The sequence below is a fragment of the Lissotriton helveticus genome, chromosome 3_2 (genome assembly GCF_964261635.1).
Source record: "Lissotriton helveticus chromosome 3_2, aLisHel1.1, whole genome shotgun sequence".
Classification (NCBI taxonomy): domain Eukaryota; kingdom Metazoa; phylum Chordata; class Amphibia; order Caudata; family Salamandridae; genus Lissotriton; species Lissotriton helveticus.
The window spans coordinates 438,439,258-438,451,533 of record NC_136062.1 but is presented as its reverse complement, the minus strand read 5'-3'; positions in this window follow the sequence as shown (position 1 = coordinate 438,451,533).

The window sequence follows — 12,276 nt, the reverse complement described above, 5'->3', positions numbered from 1 at the left end:
CATGACATATGACACCACATGACACATGACAGCACATGACACATGACACCACTTGACACCACATGACTGACAACACATGACATCACATGACACCACATGACACATGACATCACAAGACACATGACGATACATGACACATGACACATGACACCACATGACACCACATGACACATGACACCACATGACACATGACACATGATGACACACGATACCACATGACAACACATGACACATGATGACACATGACACCACATGACACATGACACATGACACAATATGACAACACATGACACATGATGACACATGACACAACATGACACCACATGACTGACAACACATGACTTCACATGACACATGACATCACATGACACATGACACCACATGACACATGACATCACATGACATCACATGACACATGACACCACATGACACATGACATCACATGACAACACATGACACATGACATCACATGACGTCACATGACATCACATGACACATGATACCACATGACACATGCCATCACATGACAACACATGACACATGACATCATATGACACATGACGATACATGACACATGATACCACATGACACATGACACCACATGACACATGACACGTGATGACACATGACATCACATAACAACACATGACACATCACATGACACATGACGATACATGACACATGACACATGACACCACATGACACATGACATCACATGACAACACATGACATCACATGACACATGACACCACATGACACATGACATCACATGACAACACATGACACATGACATCATATGACACATGACGATACATGACACATGATACCACATGACACAAGACACCACATGACATATGACATGTGATGACACATGACACCACATGACGTGTCACATGGTGTCATGTGGCATGTGATGTCATGTGTCATGTGGTGTCATGTGTCATCATGTGTCATGTGTTGTCATGTGGTGTCATGTGTCATCACGTGTCATGTGTCATGTGATGACACATGACATGACACATGACACCACATGACAACACATGACCCATGACATCACATGACCCATGACACCACATGACACATGACATCACACGATGACACATGATGACACATGACACCACATGACACGTGAAACCACATGACACATACCACATGATGACACATGACACCACATGACAACACATGACACCTGACATCACATGACAACACATGACACATGACATCACATGACACATGACACTACATGACACATGACACCACATGACACATGACACATGACATGTGATGACACATGACACAATATGACAATACATGACACATGATGACACATGACACCACATGACTGACAACACATGATGTCACATGACACCACATGACACATGACATCACATGACACATGACACCACATGACACATGACATCACATGACAACACATGACACATGACATCACAAGACACTTGACGATACATGACACATGACACCACATGACACATGACACATGACACCACATGACACCACATGACAAATGACAACACATGACACATGACATCACATGACACATGATGATACATGACACAGGACACATGACACCACATGACACCACATGATACATGACATCACATGACACCACATGACACATGACATCACATGACACCACATGACATCACATGACACATGACACCACATGACACAAGACATCACATGACACCACATGACACATGACATCACATGACAACACTTGACACATGACACATGACGATACATGACACATGACACCACATGACACATGACATCACATGACACATGACAACACATGACACATGACACCACATGACACATGACACCACATGACACATGACACCACACGACAACACATGACACATGACATCACATGACACATGACACCACATGACAACACATGACACATGACGACACATGACACCACATGACATATGACACCACATGACACCTGACATCACATGACAACACATGACACATGACATCACATGACACATGACACTACATGACACATGACACCACATGACACATGACACATGACACGTGATGACACATGACACAATATGATAATACATGACACATGATGACACATGACACCAAATGACTGACAACACATGATGTCACATGACACCACATGACACATGACATCACATGACACATGACACCACATGACACATGATATCACATGACAACACAAGACACATGACATCACAAGACACATGACGATACATGACACATGACACATGACACCACATGACACAAGACACCACATGACACATGACACGTGATGACACATGATACCACATGACAACACATGACACATGATGACACATGACACCACATGACACATGACATCACATGACACATGATACCACATGACACATGATACCACATGACACATGACATCACATGACAACACAACGTAGGTTTTTCTGGCGCCCCGGTTAGAAATCCGTTTTCTGACCCTTTATCTCTTTCTGTTGGTCCTTGTGAATTCGAAGCACCCCTTATTTTGACAACAGGTTGTGGTGAAAATTTGCTAGGATTAGATTTGCTAAAAAGATTGTATGCGACTTTGTACTGTTCTCCCTCAGGAGTACAACTGACTTTACGTAAGAAAGTGGTTTCTCCCATATATTTGTCGAGAAATACGCTTCCAGCAGAATTGTCACTTCTTCCAGATATTCTTTGGGCTACTGGTCCGAATGATGTAGGTCTTTTAGAAATTCCACCATATGTTGTAACATTGAAGTCGAATGTCAAAATGCCACGAATTCCCCAATACAGAATATCCAATGAGGGCGAAAAACACGTGATGACACATGACAACACATGACACTTGATGACACATGACACCACATGACACATGACACCACATGACACATGACACCCCATGACACCACATTACTGACAACACATGACGTCACATGACACCACATGACACATGACATCACAAGACACATGACGATACATGACACATGACACATGACACAATATGACAATACATGACACATGATGACACATGACACCACATGACTGACAACACATGATGTCACATGACACCACATGACACATGACATCACATGACACATGACACCACATGACACATGACACCACACGACAACACATGACACATGACATCACATGACACATGACACCACATGACAACACATGACACATGACGACACATGACACCTGACACATGACACCACATGACATATGACACCACATGACACCTGCCATCACATGACAACACATGACACATGACATCACATGACACATGACACTACATGACACATGACACCACATGACACATGACACATGACACGTGATGACACATGACACAATATGACAATACATGACACATGATGACACATGACACCAAATGACTGACAACACATGATGTCACATGACACCACATGACACATGACATCACATGACACATGACACCACATGACACATGATATCACATGACAACACAAGACACATGACATCACAAGACACATGACGATACATGACACATGACACATGACACCACATGACACAAGACACCACATGACACATGACACGTGATGACACATGATACCACATGACAACACATGACACATGATGACACATGACACCACATGACACATGACATCACATGACACATGATACCACATGACACATGATACCACATGACACATGACATCACATGACAACACAACGTAGGTTTTTCTGGCGCCCCGGTTAGAAATCCGATTTCTGACCCTTTATCTCTTTCTGTTGGTCCTTGTGAATTCGAAGCACCCCTTATTTTGACAACAGGTTGTGGTGAAAATTTGCTAGGATTAGATTTGCTAAAAAGATTGTATGCGACTTTGTACTGTTCTCCCTCAGGAATACAACTGACTTTACGTAAGAAAGTGGTTTCTCCCATATATTTGTCGAGAAATACGCTTCCAGCAGAATTGTCACTTCTTCCAGATATTCTTTGGGCTACTGGTCCGAATGATGTAGGTCTTTTAGAAATTCCACCATATGTTGTAACATTGAAGTCGAATGTCAAAATGCCACGAATTCCCCAATACAGAATATCCAATGAGGGCGAAAAAGCTTTGCTAGCGATTGTTTACGAGTTGATTGAGAAAGACGTAATTGAAGAAACACGAGGAAATGTTTGCAATAGTCCTGTTCTGCCTGTTTTAAAACGAACTGACCCTTCTCAGCCACCTGTGTATAGATTCGTGATTGATCTTAGGGAAGTAAATAAGATAGTGGTGCCACAATTCCCAGTTGTCCCCGACATTACAACATTATTGACTATGATTCCAGCATCCGCATCCTGGTTTTCGGTGATTGACCTGAAGAATGCTTTCTTCAGTATCCCGATTGCTGAGGAAAGCAGGGATATTTTTTCCTTTAGTTTAGGTGGTCGCAGTTTTCGCTTTAAACGCGCTCCTCAAGGCTACTGTGAGAGCCCCTCAATATACAGTCAAGCTCTGAAAAGCCAGCTCGACGCGATGGTTTTGCCCAAAGGTTCCACTCTCGTACAGTACGTGGACGATTTGCTCATAGCCGCGGATACTGAGAAAATATGTAAAATGGCCACATTGGCACTACTGCGTCATCTATGTGATCTACAGCACAAGGTGTCACTTTCCAAGCTCCAATATTGCCGACAAGAAGTGACCTACTTAGGTCATCTCTTATCGAAGGAGGGAAGGAAACTGACCCCAGAAAGAATTCAGGCAATAGCAAAATTAAATGTGCCAAGAACGCAGAGAGAAGTACGCGCTTTCTTGGGCATTACATCGTACTGTAGACAGTGGATTCCAAATTTTTCGTTATTAGCCAAACCTTTATTGGCACTAACGTGTACAAATACACCCAATCCCATTCCTTGGTCTGATGAGTGTCAGAAAAGTTTTCTCGAATTGCGCACAGCATTATGTTCGGCCCCTGTGTTAGGTAACCCCAACTACAGTAAACCTTTCACATTATACGTCCACGAGAAGGAGGGTTGTGCATTGTCTGTGCTGACTCAGTTATACGGAGATAGACAACGGCCATGCGCCTATTTTTCGTCAACTTTGGATCCGGTAGCACGAGCATTGCCAAGTTGTCTAAGGGCCACAGCAGCAGCAGCTGTTTCTATTCGACAGTCTGCAGGTCTAGTAATGAATAATACACTAATCGTGATGGTTCCGCATGCAGTAGACACATTGTTAAATAGGACCAAGACACAGCACTTAACTAATGCTCGACTGTCCAGTTACGAATTGACGCTACTAGCAAGCCATGTGCACATCAAAAGGTGCAGTACTCTGAACATAGCCACATTGTTACCAATTGCTGAGGAATCGGATGCTTCAGAACAGCACGATTGCTTCCTCAGAACGGAGGAAGAGACGAAAGGGAGAGTTGATCTATTCGATACTCCTCTCGCTGAATGTGATGGTACATTATGGGTGGATGGTTCATGCTTTAAACTCCCAAATGGTAACGTGACTACAGCGTATGCTGTCACAACTCTGCACACAATCGTTGAAACTGCGCGAATACCACATGGTTCGGCTCAAGCCGCCAAACTCGTGGCGTTAACGAGAGCATGTGTGTTATCAAAAGGAATGAAAGTGACTGTCTATACCGAGGCATTAGTCAGAAGTTCCACGCTGCAAATCACCCCCAATCAGCTGGATTAGTGGAATGTTACAATGGCACGCTTAAACTTAAATTGGCCAAAATCCAAGCGAGCACGGGTCTTAAATGGCCCGACGCTCTACCTTTAGCACTCCTATCCACCAGAATGACTGTGCATTCGCGAATGAAACTCAGCCCCTATGAAATAATCTTTGGTCGGCCAGCCAACATATGGGGAGTGCCTAGGCCCACGAAGTTTAGCGAGCTGCAACACCCCATTTTGCTCGACTATCTGTATGAATTGACGGCTAAATTGCGTGTTTTATATCAACAGGTCCACAACACCTTGCCTCCGGTTTCCGAGACACCGGGTCACTCCATTGACCCTGGCTCCTGGGTTCTGGTCAAGAATTTCCAGAGGACAAGGAACGACCAGCCCAGATGGACCGGACCACACCTCGTCCTCCTGTCTACAAGGTCGACCGTTAAAGTGGAGGGGAAGGCCAATTGGGTCCACGGGATCCATTGTAAGAAAATACCTTTCCCTCTGCCACATGACCAATGGGTCCGGACAGGAGGCACTGACTCAAAGCGCACAACTGATGAACACGTAAAAGAAGCTAAACGTGATTGTGACAGTAAGAACATTTTTCAAGAAACTACGCCGCCATCAGAACAATTGAACTCTGTGGAGCCTGAGCTACTATTTCCGGACCAGACAGCACCCGGGAAAAGACGCTGTAACTTGCGGCCGAGAAAAACAGACTAAAGTAAAAGTGATTTATTTTTTTGATCCGAGAGAAAAACCTGTGGACTAATAAAATAATACGTTTTTCCTTCCAAAATGCTATTTTGAAAGTGCAGATTCTCCCATCTAGGTAACTTGCTTATTTTTGTTTTTTTTGAACCGCCATCCGGGTTCCGCTGCTAGGGTCGCGGTTGATAAAAGACTTTTGGGTGCAGCTGACAACAATAGGTTGCTGGTTCCAGTTGGTCGAAGGGAGCCACCCTAGACTGACGGAAGCATCCTTTAGCAGAAACAACCTACCGCCGCGGGCAGCACCTTAGAGAGGATGGAGTTTCCTGATGTGGAGAGAACTGCCAAACAAATGAACTTTAAGCAGAGACTTTTGAAAACAATGAGAAAGAACATTTTTATAATGATGTGTATTTTTATGCTATTTAGCGTAATGGTGTTTTTGATAAGCTATGTTTTATTCTCTTCTCATATGACATTCACGCCTACTACATCGCCCATACCTCCCCCTACCGTTTCCTCTCATTCTTTCCACTCTTTGCCTGACCACGAATCAAATAGGAGATTAGAGTTCATTAATAACTCCTTCGTTCAGCTATTACACCAACACTAACTTGTAATGAACACAACCAACTGTTGGGTGTGTGGTCTCATGCCCCACACCACGGATAGAGGTATCCCCTATTTGGTCCTGCCATTTAGTCACAATGGGTCAGTATGGGCATATAGGACAATGTTCATATATGCACGAGAAATCCAACCCCTACGTTCTGTAAAAGACAACCTCAAGACTAGCGCCCTAGTGAAGGGTATAGTTGACATGATCAAGGTAGTAACTTCTTACGAAGATACCCCGGATGATGAGATACTTGCATATGTAGGTTGGAATGTGACCGGATATGGCACTACATTAAGTGAGAAACAGCAAGCCAAGAGATCGTCCCCTATCTGGATCGTACCCCATCAGGGTCACCTGTGTCTGCAAGGTATTGGTAGGAATACCAGAGCTCAGCTAGGGAAGAGTGTCTGCACAGAAACGTACGTTTTTGGATCTCAGACTTCCCCTGCCTTTTTAGCCGCTAAGGGTACTTATTTCATCTGCCACGATAGAGCCTATACATGGTTGCCCCCTGACTTCTCGGGCTCATGTTTTGTTTCATTCCTGTTACCTCCCACCTACACAGCAGCGGCGGATTACCATCGGACAAGGGTAGTTAGAGGTGTTTTGAGTAAAGAAGACACTGCGGGTCAAGAATTTGGTGACTTTGCAATGGGTATTCTGCCGTTCTGGGGAGCCATGGTTAACAGCAGAAACATAAGGCAATTGACAAGGGTAGTTGAATCCACCTTGATTGAAACTGCCGGTGCCCTTAGTAACCTGACTGCTGAGCTCCAGTCGGATCGACTGATGACCCTTCAGAACCGGGTCGCTTTGGATGTAATACTTGCGGACCGGGGTGGAGTATGCAAATTGATCCAGTCCAGTTGTTGCATTTTTATTCCAGATAATGCTCCAACAGTGTACGGGGCCATCTCCAAACTACATAAGATTTCCGAATCTATTCATGTGGATAAAGGAGATTGGTCATTAATGGGATGGTTCTGGGGACTGATATCTGCCTGGGGATGGAAAATTCTGATGGTCATTGGGATGGTCTTAGCCATTCTTTTCCTGTTCTGTCTATGCATACAGTGTGCTCCTGCAATATGTGGCCTCTGTGCTACATCATGTGTAAGGAAGCCTGTGGCAAGACATGAGCTCAGCACTAGAATGATGTTGCAGCAACATCTCAATGACTTTAGGAATATAGATCTGGACTCAGATTAACATGAGGATAGATTAATTGCCTATGTAAGGGCAAAAGGAGGGTCTGTGGTTCTGAAAAATGTGGATCCGTAATAGTACCGGACTCGAGAATAAAAACTTCGTCGAAATAGGACGAATTTGGTATCAAAAGACCGGAAATGACGAGTACATCAAGTACATGTATTTTCGGTATATTCGGGTGACAGTTTCACCTCGAAATCGTCATTTACCTTCTGAACCCTTAGTTGCATGTTGCCCTCTACATAGGCCTTAATCCAGTCGAATTTGATTCCACAAGGACACATACTCCTTAATCGACTTCTTCCTGACCCCAGTACAAGTTAGAACCATTGCCCCAGGCCGAGCTCGTTAGGTCAGTTCCCTCCCAGTGGCCAAGCAAGATAGTATCTAGGCCCAACCGGCCATAAAGCCATTTCAGCACGCACACCTGCCATATCTCGCTCACATCTTTGTTCACTCCTTTTCCTCACTTATTTTATGGTGGGGAGGTGACCATTTTTATTAGGGGTCCAGCGATATCTGATGAAATGTTGGGCCTTGCCGGATGATTTGTTACGGGCAGCACGACGTGAAATATGTACATGTCATCATGACTCTGCTTTCTTTTTGTAATCAGTAACCATAAATGAAATACCACGCACCCAAGGAATGTTTCGCCAAAGGGTAAATATTGTGTAGTAGAAGAGAAGCCTAACTTTGTGAAAGTGTGCAGTCTCCTGAATATACTGGTATTGTACTTCTAGGACCCTGTCACCTTGGTTGCAGCCAATAAAACGAATCTTTGACTTCACCTGGAAGACTCTGAAGTTTCTGTGGGTCTGACTCAGGAGAACCCGAGGTCTTTGGTGTGTTGATCCCCTGGCACCGCTGGGTTACCGGTTCGGTACCGGTTATCATGTGTCATGTGTTGTCATGTGGTATCATGTGTCATCACGTGTCATGTGTTGTCATTTGTCATGTGGTGTCATATGTCATGTAGTGTCATGTGTCATGTGATGTCATGTGTCATCATGTGTCATATATTGTCATATTGTGTCATGTGTCATGTGTCATGTATCGTCATGTGTCTTGTGATGTCATGTGTCATGTGGTGTCATGTGACGTCATGTGTTGTCAGTAATGTGGTGTCATGTGGTGTCATGTGTCATGTGGTGTCATGTGTCATGTGGTGTCATGTGTCATCAAGTGTCATGTGTTGTCATGTGTCATCACGTGTCATGTGTCATGTGGTGTCATGTGTCAAGTATCGTCATGTGTCATGTGATGTCATGTGTTGTCATGTGATGGCATTTGTCATGTGGTGTCAAGTGTCATGTATCGTCATGTGTCATGTGATGTCATGTGTCATGTGTTATCATGTGTCATGTAGTGTCAAGTGTCATGTGATGTCATGTGTCATGTGGTGTCATGTGTCATCATGTGTCATGTGTTGTCATGTGGTGTCATGTGTCATCACGTGTCATGTGGGTCATGTGTCATGTGGTGTCATGTGTCACGTGGTGTCAAATGTCATGTGATGTCATGTGTCATGTGTTGTCATGTGGTATCATGTGTCATGTGATGTCATGTGTCATGTGGCGTCATGTGACTTCATGTGTTGTCAGCCATGTGGTATCATGTGGTGTCATGTGTCATCATGTGTCATGTGTTGTCATATTGTGTAATGTGTCATCAAGTGTCATGTGTCATGTGGTATCATGTGTCATGTAGTGTCATGTGTCATGTGATGTCATGTGTCATGTGTTGTCATGTGTCATGTGATGTCATGTGTCATGTGGTGTCATGTGTCATGTATCGTCATGTGTCATGTGTCAAGTGTTGTCATGTGATGTCATGTGTCATGTGGTGTCATGTGATGTCATGTGTCATGTGGTGTCATATGTCATGTGATGTCTTGTGGTGTCATGTGATGTCATGTGTCATGTGGTGTCATGTGATGTCATGTATCATGTGGTGTCATGTGGTGTCCTGTGTCATGTATCGTCATGTGTCATGTGATGTCATGTGTCATGTGTTGTCATGTGGTGTCATGTGTCATGTGATGTCATGTGTCATATGGTGTCATGTGACGTCATGTGTTGTCAGTCATGTGGTGTCATGTGGTGTCATGTGTCATGTGTCATGTGGTGTCATGTGTCATGTATCGTCAAGTGTCTTGTGATGTCATGTGTCATGTGTTGTCATGTGATGTCATGTGTCATGTGGTGTCATGTGTCATGTGATGTCATGTGTCATGTGGTGTCATGTGACATCATGTGTTGTCAGTCATGTGGTGTCATGTGTCATCATGTGTCATGTATTGTCATATTGTGTCATGTGTCATGTGTCATGTATCGTCATGTGTCTTGTGATGTCATGTGTCATGTGGTGTCATGTGACGTCATGTGTTGTCAGTAATGTGGTGTCATGTGGTGTCATGTGTCATGTGGTGTCATGTGTCATGTGGTGTCATGTGTCATCAAGTGTCATGTATTGTCATGTGCCATCACGTGTCATGTGTCATGTGGTATCATGTGTCAAGTATCGTCATGTGTCATGTGATGTCATGTGTTGTCATGTGATGGCATTTGTCATGTGGTGTCAAGTGTCATGTATCGTCATGTGTCATGTGATGTCATGTGTCATGTGTTATCATGTGTCATGTAGTGTCAAGTGTCATGTGATGTCATGTGTCATGATGTGTCATGTGTCATCATGAGTCATGTGTTGTCATGTGGTATCATGTGTCATCATGTGTCATGTGTTGTCATTTGTCATGTGGTGTCATATGTCATGTAGTGTCATGTGTCATGTGATGTCATGTGTCATGTGGTGTCATGTGTCATCATGTGTCATGTGTTGTCATGTGGTGTCATGTGTCATCATGTGTCATGTGGGTCATGTGTCATGTGGTGTCATGTATCGTCATGGTGTCATGTGTCATGTGGTGTCATGTGTCATCAAGTGTCATGTGTTGTCATGTGTCATCACGTGTCATGTGTCATGTGGTGTCATGTGTCAAGTATCGTCATGTGTCATGTGATGTCATGTGTTGTCATGTGATGGCATTTGTCATGTGGTGTCAAGTGTCATGTATCGTCATGTGTCATGTGATGTCATGTGTCATGTGTTATCATGTGTCATGTAGTGTCAAGTGTCATGTGATGTCATGTGTCATGTGGTGTCATGTGTCAATATGTGTCATGTGTTGTCATGTGGTGTCATGTGTCATCACGTGTCATGTGGGTCATGTGTCATGTGGTGTCATGTATCGTCATGTGTCATGTGATGTCATGTGTCACGTGGTGTCAAGTGTCATGTGATGTCATGTGTCATGTGTTGTCATGTGGTGTCATGTGTCATGTGATGTCATGTGTCATGTGGCGTCATGTGACTTCATGTGTTGTCAGTCATGTGGTATCATATGGTGTCATGTGTCATCATGTGTCATGTGTTGTCATATTGTGTAATGTGTCATCAAGTGTCATGTGTCATGTGGTGTCATGTGTCATGTAGTGTCATGTGTCATGTGATGTCATGTGTCATGTGTTGTCATGTGTCATGTGATGTCATGTGTCATGTGGTGTCATGTGTCATGTATCGTCATGTGTCATGTGTCAAGTGTTGTCATGTGATGTCATGTGTCATGTGGTGTCATGTGATGTCATGTGTCATGTGGTGTCATGTGTCATGTGATGTCATGTGGTGTTATGTGATGTCATGTATCATGTGGTGTCATGTGGTGTCATGTGTCCTGTGTCATGTATCGTCATGTGTCATGTGATGTCATGTGTCATGTGTTGTCATGTGGTGTCATGTGTCATGTGATGTCATGTGTCATATGGTGTCATGTGACATCATGTGTTGTCAGTCATATGGTGTCATGTGGTGTCATGTGTCATGTGTCATGTGGTGTCATGTGTCATGTATCGTCAAGTGTCTTGTGATGTCATGTGTCATGTAATGTCATGTGATGTCATGTGTCATGTGGTGTCATGTGTCATGTGATGTCATGTGTCATGTGGTGTCATATGACATCATGTGTTGTCAGTCATGTGGTGTCATGTGTCAT